Below are 11288 nucleotides of genomic sequence, written 5' to 3' on the forward strand. Positions count from 1 at the left end.
GCGAAGTATTTTGTTTGGGATGAACCATACCTATTCAAGAAGTGTGCAGATGGAATCCTTAGAAGATGTGTTTCAGAAGAAGAAGGAAGAGAGGTCTTATGGAACTGTTATGGCTCGTGCTATGGAGGTCACTTTGGAGGGGAAAGAACTGCAGCCAAGGTGTTACAAAGCGGATTCTTTTGGCCCACCCTTTTCAAGGATGCCAAGGAAGTAGCAAAGAGCTGCAATGAATGCCAAAGAGCCGAAAACCTACCTAAAAGAAATGAGATGCCACAGAATTTCATCTTAGAACTGGAACCGTTTGATGTATGGGGAATCAATTTCATGGGACCACTTCCAACCTCATATTCAAACAAGTATATCCTAGTAGCAGTGGATTACATTTCCAAGTGGGTAGAGGCCATTGCAACACCAACAAATGATAACAAGGTGGTCATGAACTTCCTCAGAAAGAATATCTTTAGCCGGTTCGGAGTCCCACGAGCGCTCATTAGTGATGGAGGGAGCCATTTTTGTAACAGGCCATTAGAAGCTCTTCTCCTATGATAAGGGGTAAAGCACAAGGTTGCCACACCTTATCATTCCCAAACAAGTGGGAAAACCGAGATATCTAACAAGGAGTTAAAAAGGATTCTGGAAAAGACTGTAGGAGCATCAAGAAAGGACTAGTCGAAGAAGCTAGATAATGCTCTTTGGGCATACAAAATGGCATTCAAAACACCAATCGAGATGTCCCCATATCAACTGGTGTATGGAAAGGCCTGTCATTTACCATTAGAGCTTGAACACAAAGCCCTCTGGGCTCTCAAGCTACTAAATTTTGATAGCCTTGCCGCTGGTGAAAAAAGAGTCCTGCAGCTGCAGGAAATGGAGGAGTTCAGATCTCAAGCCTATGAAAATGCCAAGATCTATAAAGAAAAGGCAAAGAGAAGACATGACCTCAATATGACACCCAGGAGCTTCGAAAAGAGACAGCAAGTGCTCTTCTACAACTCCAAATTGAGACTTTTCCCTGGGAACCTCAAATCAAGGTGGTCTGGACCCTTTCTTGTCACAAAGGTCTCGCCGTATGGACACATAGAAATCATGGAGGAAAGCTCAAGGAGGACCTTCACTATGAACGGACAAAGGCTCAAGCATTACAGGGGCAACATGGGGGAAAGCCCCAAAGTGAAATATCTTCTCAACTGATGGAGAATCATCGAGCTAGCGACGCTAAAAGAGCTCTACGTTGGGAGGCAACCCAACCTAAGGTAGTTTCCTTTTCATGATCATTTCAATAAAAGTTACAAGTAGTTTACCCTGTATTACGAGGAGGTAAGTTTCGTATTGCACACCAAAACAATCCAAGCGTGAATGTGTAATTCTAAGTTTGGTGTTCCACCAAAGAATTCAGTTAGAATTACACTACACCTCTTCAAGAGCAAATCGCTAACCCCAACCAATCAGGGAAACCACTTGACATGGGTTTAGTTTCTAGTTCATAGTCGTTTTAGTAATAAAAGCACATAAGATCCTCTGCATGTATTCAATCTGTTGCATTAGGCAAGGAACTAAGTTTAGTGTTCACACACTAAATCAGGTTCAGAAACTCACATGCATACATGCATGCTAACTAATTCTCAAGTGCTTTGGGAACAAGCAACTTCCAATAACTTTGCAGGAATTCAATCAAATCTTTGGGAACAACGATGCACCATCATCTAAGGAGGCAAAGAAGGATGCAAAAGCTGTGGACGATGACAACAAAGGGATGGCTAGAAGTCACCACCAAAAGGTTGTAGTGTTACTTGATTCCATATGCTTGGAAATGCTCAAATTGGAAGTCTGAATGTATCCCTGATTATAGCTACTCTTTAGTTTACATCACTAGGATTTAATGTTTGTTTCCCCGCCTTTGTCATATGTGTGCTGTGCCAAGCTGTCTGCTGCATTTTCACCCCGCTTACTTGTATGCTTGTCCTTTAAGTCAAATAAAAAGAGATGTTATGAAAGACCAGAGTGATGTTCAATTTGTGGAGTAAGTTCTTAAGCTTGTGGTGTAGTAATTACTTAGCTAAGTTAGTTCACCAACAAGGTAGGAAGGCAACTATCTGTCCTAAATCATATGCTTGAAACACACCCCATGAGACTAGCTAAATAACAAGATCCTAATAAGAAAAGGTGAAAGAAAAATGAAAGCTGAGAAAAAAAGAAAAAGAGTAAGAAATAAGGCTAGGCACCAAGGGTTGAATCTTAAGGCATGTATCTGTGGTGCTCCTGTGTAAAGGATCTACTTGGATGAATAAGCTCTCAGGGGTGCCTTATCACTTGGTAACTCGGGTTAACAAACCCGGGATTATCAGCTGAAAGTCAACTATCAAGAGTAACCCTTGCTACAGAGCACTTAGCAACCCAAAGAGGTGCTGGACACCAAGGTCTCAAGAAGAAAAATAACAAACCATGTGCCCGTGGTGTGAATATATGGGGGAAAGAGACTTAAGGGAGTAAGTCCTTAGGGTGTCTTAACACCTAGCACCTTGAACCAACTGGTTCGGGAGTGCTGGCTGAAAGCTTATCTTAAAGAGTCGCCCCCTTACAAAGCACCTAGTCTAAAGAACACAATCAAACCCTGAAAAGACCAAGGGATCAATGAATAAAAGTCTCATAGGGGGCAATCAAGTGAGTATTCCAGGGCATGGTAAAGGTCTGAAAGCCAATGAAGGAATGAACCTAAGTTGCTATGCATGAAACCCCATAAAACCAAGGACATGACTTCCACAATAATGACTCATTTCTCTTGTCATTTCATTCATCATTCTCATGTTTCAGTACTTGCTTAGGGACAAGCAAGCTTTATGTTTGGTGTTGTGATGCCAGGGCATTTTGGCCAGTTTTATTGACCTTTTCTTTAGTGTTTTAGGGTAGTTTCATGCATTTTCTTAGTTAATAAGCAAGCTTTGGGTAGATAATCACTTACATCTTGATTCAAGCAAACATTGTGAATTTCATATGATCTTATGAGAATTATGCATGAATTGAATGACAAATTGGATAATGCATGTCTCATAACTTGGATTAGAGCTTTGATGCACATTATTTGCTTGATTTCAGGACAAAGGAAGCAAGGAAGAGCCACGTTAGCAGCCACGTTAATCTAATTAACGTGACCACTAATGTGGAATGGGAATAAACTTGCAACATTAATGAGAAAAGTGATTGCCAATAACGCCTTCGAAACCATCATGGCCCATGTTAATTGCCACGTTAACTACATTAATGTGGTAGTTAACGTGGAGAGAAAGGGAGCTCCAGCGTTAGTGGTAAAAGTGAATACCACTAACTCTCCAAATTGGCAATTAGCCACGTTAAGAGTCACGTTAACTCAGTTAACGTGAACTCTAACGTGGAAAGGGAAGACAATGCCAACGTTAGTGACACTCACCTATGTCACTAACGTTGGACTAAGCCCAATTGCCCACGTTAAGAGTCACGTTAACTACATTAACGTGAACTCTAACGTGGGAGGAGTAAGGAATCGCCATCGTTAGTGATACTCACCTTTGTCACTAACGTTGGACCAAGCCACTATGAGCCACGTTAGATGCCACGTTAATTGCATTAACGTGGAAGCTAACTTAGGAGAAAAGAAATGATGAGCCAACGTTAGTGACACTCACCTTTGTCACTAACGTTGGAGATGACAATCACCACCACGTTAGTGGCCATGTTAAGACAATTAACGTGAGGCACTAACGTGAGAAGGGGCGTTTGGAGCGTTAGTGAAAAAGGTAAGTGTCACTAACGCTCTCGAGGATAAGGCATTGCCACGTTAAGAGTCACGTTAGATAGACTAACGTGGACTCTAACGTGAGAAAAGGGGGGCTAAGAGCAACGTTATTGGCAAAGGTAAACGCCAATAACGCTTGCGTTGGACCAAAAGACAACGTTAGTGGTCACATTAGTGCCACTAATATTGAAGTTAACGTGAACCATCTTGGGCTAGGAACGTTAGTGAAAAAGGTGATTGTCTCTAACGTTCTCGAACCCATATTTTTACTTAACGTTAACACCACTAACGTCCTAGCTGAAGTCCATGCCTACTTCACACTTTCTTTGCAAGTAAAGCTGAGCCCACTGAAGATTCCAAACTGCTTCAACTCAAGATCCAAAGGCCCATATTAAAGACTTGAAGAGCCAACTAGAAGATCAGAAGAGTAGTATATATAGGAGTAGTTTTGATCTAGAGATGGAGCTTTTGGCATTGGGAGAACTACTCTCTGTATAATTTTACTTTCTCTGCACTTTTACTTTTACTTTGAGAATGTATTTTCCATCTTTGTTTTCCATTCCCAGAGCTATGAACAACTAAACCCCTTTCATTGAGTTAGGGAGATCTGTTGTAATTTGATGGATCAATAATAGTTTTCATTATTCTTCTTCTTTCTTTTCTCTTGATTTTACTAGAAAGCTTTCAATCTTCATCCAATTGGGTAGTTGTCTTGGAAAAGAAGATATTCATACTTGGATCTCTTCAGAACCTTGGAAGAGGAATGAAGAGATCATGCTAGAAATGTTTTCTCATGTTAAATTTCTGCAATTCTCCAATCAAATTCTGCTTAGCTCAACTAGAACATTCCTCCAATTAAAGTTTCTTGACCAATCAATCCCTGTGGGATCCGACCTCACTCTATTGTGAGTTTTTACTTGACGACAACTCGGTATACTTGCCGAAGGAAAATTGTTGAGAGACAAGTTTTCGTGCATCATAGTTAGAATTTGTACATATTTCACCATTTCTTTTTATGTTAGGACTACTTGGTTAGGGTGATGATTTCTTTTCCAAGAAAACTCTTTTTAGGGCACCCTACCAATTTGAAAAAAAAAATTTTTTTTTCTTGTTGAACTTGCTTGAAGAATGTGTTTTGGAATATGGTTTTTGAGCTAAGAACACAAGCATGTGAGTTTTGAGCCCAGTGGTGTGGTTACATCTTATAACCACTTATTTTCATTCTTGTGTGCATTATTCTCTTTCTATGATTGTGATCTTGGATTTGTTTGATTCTTTATGTCCATTGTTCCATGTATACATGTATTTATATGATTGAGGCCATCATTTCATTTAGCTCACTTACCCAAATAGCCTACCTTTCATCAACCATTGTTAGCCAATTTTGAGCCGATTTAAACCTTTTTGTTCTTAATGTTAGCACATCACTACCCCTAAGCGAAAAATAATAAATGTCCTTAATTTGGATCTTTGATTAGCTTAGGCTAGTGAGGGTGTGTATCATTTGGGTATGGGAAAGTTAGGACATTGGTTGAGGTAAAAGTGTAATTTTTATTTTTGTTAAAAATATTTGGAATTGGGTACATATTCATGCACTATATGTAAAACCATATGCATTGATAAGTTTGTATATACTTTAAATAAAAAATGAAAAAGAAAAAGAAAAAGAACATATATATATATATATATAAATATAGAAAAAGAAAAAAAGAGAAAAAGAAATAAAAAGGGGACAAAAATGCCCCAAAGTAAAGTTCAATAAAAATCAATGCATATGTGTGGTGACTTAAAAAGAATGCATGAGTATGTGAAAAAGTGGGAATCATGGATAGCTATGTTGTGTATTAGAATTGTATAGGTTGTTATATGTGTTAGGTGAGAGCTTAGGCAAATCAAAGATTCAAATTCCAAGCTCACTTGACCATATGCATCCCTACCTTTACCCTAGCCCCATTACAACCTATGAATAAGACCTCATGATGACAGTATGCATGCATTGAATAATTGTTGATTGTTAGATGAAAAATAAATCATGGAAAGCATGATTAGAAGAGAATTGAGTAGATCGTCCCTATATACTTGAGCGACTAGAGCGGATACACTTCCGGTGAGGGTTCAATGCTCAATTCCTTCTTCCCGGCTTTCACGAACTTTCTTCTTGCAAGTCTATTTGAACTTTATTTTGATATTTGAATTGGTAGAGTTTGTGAGTCGTTATATGACCTTTGGCCTACTTGCTTATATATGTTATTGGAGATTGATTTGCTTTTAACCAAGTAGGTAGAAGCATTTTGCATTTAGTTGCATGCATGTAGATAGGTTTATATAGTTTCTTTGCATTGAATAAATGTTCATACCCCTTTTCTTGTCCTTCTTTACTCTTAGCATGAGGACATGCTTGGTTTAAGTGTGGGGAGATTTGATAAACCCCAATTTTGTGGTTTATCTTGTGCTTAATTTGGGAGGTTTTATAAACTTTTCTCACATTTATTTAATGAAATAGCATGGTTTTGTAATTCTCCCTTGATTTGTGCTTAAATGTGAAAACATGCTTTTTAGGCTTTAAAATAGCTAAATTTAACTCACTTTAATTCCATTCGATACCTTGATATATTTATTGAGTGATTTCAGGTTCATAAGGCAAGTATTGGATGGAAGAAGTGAGGAGAAAAGCATGCAAAGTGGGAGAACTCATGAAGAAATGAAGGAACCGTAAAGCTGTCAAGCCTGACCTCTTTGCACTCAATTGACCATAACTTGAGCTACAGAGGTCCAAATGAGGCAGTTCTAGTTGCGTTGAAAAGCTAACATCCGGGGCTTCAAAATGATACAAAATTTGCCATATCTTGCTTTGCATTCAGGGGCGCGCATGCGCCATATATACGTGCACGCCGATGCTGCACATGGCCCATTAAAAGTGAAATCGTGGCCAGCGATTTGTAGCTCATTTTGGGTCCAATCCAACTCATTTCTGATGCTATTGAACTCAAGGATTGAGGGGGGAATGAACCAGGTAGTTGATGAGCGGATAATTTATACGCTTTTTGGCATTATTTTTATTATATTTTTAGTAGAATCTAGTTACTTTTAGGGATGTTTTTAATAGATTTTATGTTAAATTCACATTTCTAGACTTTACTATGAGTTTGTGTGTTTTTCTGTGATTTCAGGTATTTTCTGGCTGAAATTGAGGGACCTGAGCAAAAATCAGATTCAGAGGTTGAAGAAGGACTGCTGATGCTGTTGGATTCTGACCTCCCTGCACTCAAAGTAGATTTTCTGGAGCTACAGAACTCAAAATGGCGCACTTCCAATTGTGTTGGAAAGTAGACATCCAGGGCTTTCCAGAAATATATAATAGTCCATACTTTGCCCAAGTTTAGACGATGCAAACTGGCGTTCAATACCAGCTCTCTGCCCAATTCTGGAGTTCAGCGCCAGAAATGGATCAAAAACCAGAGTTGAACGCCAGAAATGGATCCAAACCTGGCGTTCAACTCCACAAATGGCCTCTGCACGTGGAAAGTTAAAGCTCAGCCCAAGTACACACCAAGTGGGCCCCGGAAGTGGATTTATGCATCAATTACTTATTTCTGTAAACCCTAGTGACTAGTTTATTATAAATAGGACCTTTTGCTATTGTATTAGACATCTTGGGACGCCTGGTTCTTAGATCAAAGAGCCTGGCCATTCAGCCATGCCTGGACCTTTAACTTATGTAATTTTAACGGTAGAGTTTCTACACTCCATAGATTAAGGTGTGGAGCTCTGCTGTTCCTCAAAGATTAATGCAAAGTACTACTGTTTTCTATTCAATTCATCTTGTTTCGCTTCTAAGATATTCATTCATACTTCAATCTGAATGTGATGAACATGACAATCATCATCATTCCCTATGAACGCGTGCCTGACAACCACTTCCGTTCTACCTTAGACTGAATGAGTATCTCTTAGATCTCCTAACCAGAATCTTTGTGGTGTAAGCTAGAATGATGGCGGCATTCAAGAGAATCCGGAAGGTCTAAACCTTGTCTGTGGTATTCTGAGTAGGATTCAATGAATGAATGACTGTGACGAGCTCCAAACTCGCGATTGCAGGGCGTTAGTGACAGACGCAAAAGGATAGTAAATCCTATTCCAGCATGATCGAGAACCGACAGATGAATAGCCGTGCCGTGACAGGGTGCGTTGACCATTTTCACTGAGAGGATAAGATGAAGCCATTGACAAGGGTGATGCCTCCAGACGATTAGCCGTTCCGTGACAGGGCATTGGATCATTTTCCCGAGAGATGACCGAAAGTAGCCATTGACAGTGGTGATGTATCACATAAAGCCAGCCATGGAAAGGAGTAAGACTGATTGGATGAAGATAGCAGGAAAGCAGAGGTTCAGAGGGACGAATGCATCTCCATACGCTTATCCGAAACTCTCACCAATGATTTACATAAGTATTTCTATCTTTACTTTTATTAACTAATTTCGAAAACTCCATACTATTTTATATCTGCCTGACTGAGATTTATAAGGTGACCATAGCTTGCTTCATACCGACAATCTCCGTGGGATTCGACCCTTACTCACGTAAGGTATTACTTGGATGACCCAGTGCACTTGCTGGTCAGTTACACGGAGTTGTGAACCGTGGTCTTGGCATCATGTTTTTGGCACTATTACCAGGGAAAGAAAGAGCGATGAATTTTACATAATTAAATTTTGGCGCCGTTGCCGGGGATTGTTCGAGTTTGGACAACTGACGGTTCATCTTGTTGCTCAGATTGGGTAACTTTCTTTTCGTTTTCCTTTCAAAAAAAAATCTTTCAAAAATCTTTCAAAAATATTTTCCTTTGTTTTCAAAAAAATTTAATTAAAAATGTTTTCAAAAATATATTTTTAGAATTTTTAAGAATGAATTCTAGTGTTTCATGAATCATGTTGAATCCTATCTGGCTGTAAAGCCATACCCAAACTGCTTTGGGATTGGTCTTCAACTAATCACCTCAATGGAGCCATGTCCAATTCTTTTGGATAGGGCATGTTAGGCTTGTCATGTCTGAATTATACTCATATTTTTATTAAAGCTTGGCTGGCTATTAAGCCATGCCTGACCCTTTGATTGGAGCTTTAAGACTAACATGGCAAGATTCCTGGAATTCATATTAAAAATTTTGGAATCATTATTTTTATTTTTTAATTTTTTCACAATAATTTTGGAAAAAAAAATTGAAAATCATAAAAACCAAAAATATTTTTGTGTTTCTTATTTGAGTCATGTGTCATGTTATAAGTTTGGTGTCAATTGCATGTGCATCTTGCATTTTTCGAAAATTTCATGCATTCATAGTGTTCTTCATGATCTTCAAGTTGTTCTTGGTCAGTCTTCTTGTTTGATCTTGATGTTTTCTTGTTTTGTGTCTTTTCTTGTTTTACATGTGCATTTTTTATTTATTAGAGTCTAAACATGAAAGATTTCTAAGTTTGGTGTCTTGCATGTTTTCTTTGCATATAAAATTTTTCAAAAATATGTTCTTGATGTTCATCATGATATTCACGGTGTTCTTGGTGTTCATCTTGACATTCATAGCATTCTTGCATACATTCATAGTTTTGATCTAAAATTTTCATGCATTGCATCTTTTTCATGTTTTTCTCTCTCATCAAAAAAAAAATTTCAAAAATAAAAAAAAATATCTTTCCATTTTTCTTCTCATCAAATTCGAAAATTAGATTTGACTTTTTTCAAAAATTTTTAAAATCAAGTTGTTTTTATGAGTCAAATCAAATTTTCATTTAAAAAAAAATCTTATCTTTTTCAAAATCTTTTTCAAAAATCAAATCTTTTTTATTTTTCTTAGTTATTTTCGAAAATTACAAAAATATTTTTCAAAAATCTTTTCTTAATTTTGTCTCATAATTTTCGAAAATAACATCATCAATTAATGTTTTGATTCAAAAATTTCATGTTTGTTACTTGCTTGTTAAGAAAGATTCAAACTTTAAGTTCTAGAATCATATCTTGTGATTTCTTGTGAATCAAGTCATTAATTGTGACTTTTAAAAAAATCAAATCTTTTTCAAAACTAATTTCTATCATATCTTTTCAAAAAATATCTTCTCATCATATCTTTTTCAAAAATTTGATTTCAAAATATCTTTTCTAACTTCCTAACTTCTTATCTTTTCAAAATTGATTTTCAAAATTTGTTTCAACTAACTAACTAACTTTTTGTTTGTTTCTTATCTTTTTCAAAACCACCTAACTAACTCTCTCTCTCTAATTTTCGAAAATATCTTCCCTCTTTTTCAAAATTTCTTTCTAATTAAATAATTATTTTAATCTTTGATTCAAAAAAAAAATTTCGAAAATTACTAACATTTTTCAAAAACCATTTTGGAAAATCACTAACTCCTTTTCAAAAATTATTTTCGAAAATTTTCTTCTCTCTCATCTCCTTCTATTTGTTTATTCATCTACTAACATCTTTCCCTCTATTCAAAAAAAAAAAAAAGAGGGATCTCTATTATTATTATTTTTATGTGCCCTCTTCTTTGTCATATGAGCAGGAGCAAGGACAAGAATATTCTTGTTGAAGTAGATCCAGATCCTGAAAGGACTCTGAAGAGGAAACTAAGAGAAGCTGAATTACAACAAACCAGCAAGCACCTATCAGAAATTATCAAACAGGAAAAGAAGATGGCAGCTGAAAATAATAATAATGCAAGGAGAATGCTTGGTGACTTTACTGCACCTAATTCCAATTTACATGGAAGAAGCATCTCCATTCCTGCCATTGGAGCAAACAATTTTGAGCTGAAACCTCAATTAGTTTCTCTGATGCAGCAGAACTGCAAGTTTCATGGACTTCTATCTGAAGATCCTTTTCAGTTCTTAACTGAATTCTTGCAGATATGTGATACTATTAAGACTAATGGAATAGATCCTGAAGTCTACAGGCTCATGCTTTTCCCTTTTACTGTAAGAGACAGAGCTAGAGTATGGTTGGACTCTCAACCTAAGGATAGCCTGAACTCTTGGGATAAGCTGGTCAAGGCTTTTCTAGCCAAGTTCTTTCCTCCTCAAAAGCTGAGCAAGCTTAGAGTGGATGTTCAAACCTTCAGACAGAAAGAAGGTGAATCCCTCTATGAAGCTTGGGAAAGATACAAACAGTTGACCAAAAAGTGTCCTTCTGACATGCTTTCAGAATGGACCATCCTGGATATATTCTATGATGGTTTATCTGAGTTATCAAAGATGTCATTGGATACCTCTGCAGGTGGATCCATTCACCTAAGGAAAACGCCTGCAGAAGCTCAAGAACTCATTGACATGGTTGCTAATAACCAGTTCATGTACACTTCTGAAAGGAATCCTGTGAGTAATGGGATGCCTATGAAGAAGGGAGTTCTTGAAGTTGATACTCTGAATGCCATATTGGCTCAGAATAAAACATTGACTCAGCAAGTCAATATGATCTCTCAGAGTCTACATGGAATGCAAGCTGCATCCAACAGTACTCAAG

At 37.4% G+C, this 11288-nt stretch overlaps 1 non-coding gene across 1 annotated transcript; it reads right to left on the reverse strand.

Annotated features, from left to right (window-relative positions):
* Nucleotides 1-10858: 10858 nt before the first annotated feature.
* Nucleotides 10859-10966, reverse strand: LOC112781138 (small nucleolar RNA R71). Its single transcript, XR_003191932.1, has one exon. It is a non-coding gene; the product is annotated as a small nucleolar RNA R71 (small nucleolar RNA).
* Nucleotides 10967-11288: the final 322 nt, after the last annotated feature.

This window comes from Arachis hypogaea, chromosome 19 (genome assembly GCF_003086295.3).
Source record: "Arachis hypogaea cultivar Tifrunner chromosome 19, arahy.Tifrunner.gnm2.J5K5, whole genome shotgun sequence".
NCBI classification, from domain to species: Eukaryota; Viridiplantae; Streptophyta; class Magnoliopsida; order Fabales; family Fabaceae; genus Arachis; species Arachis hypogaea.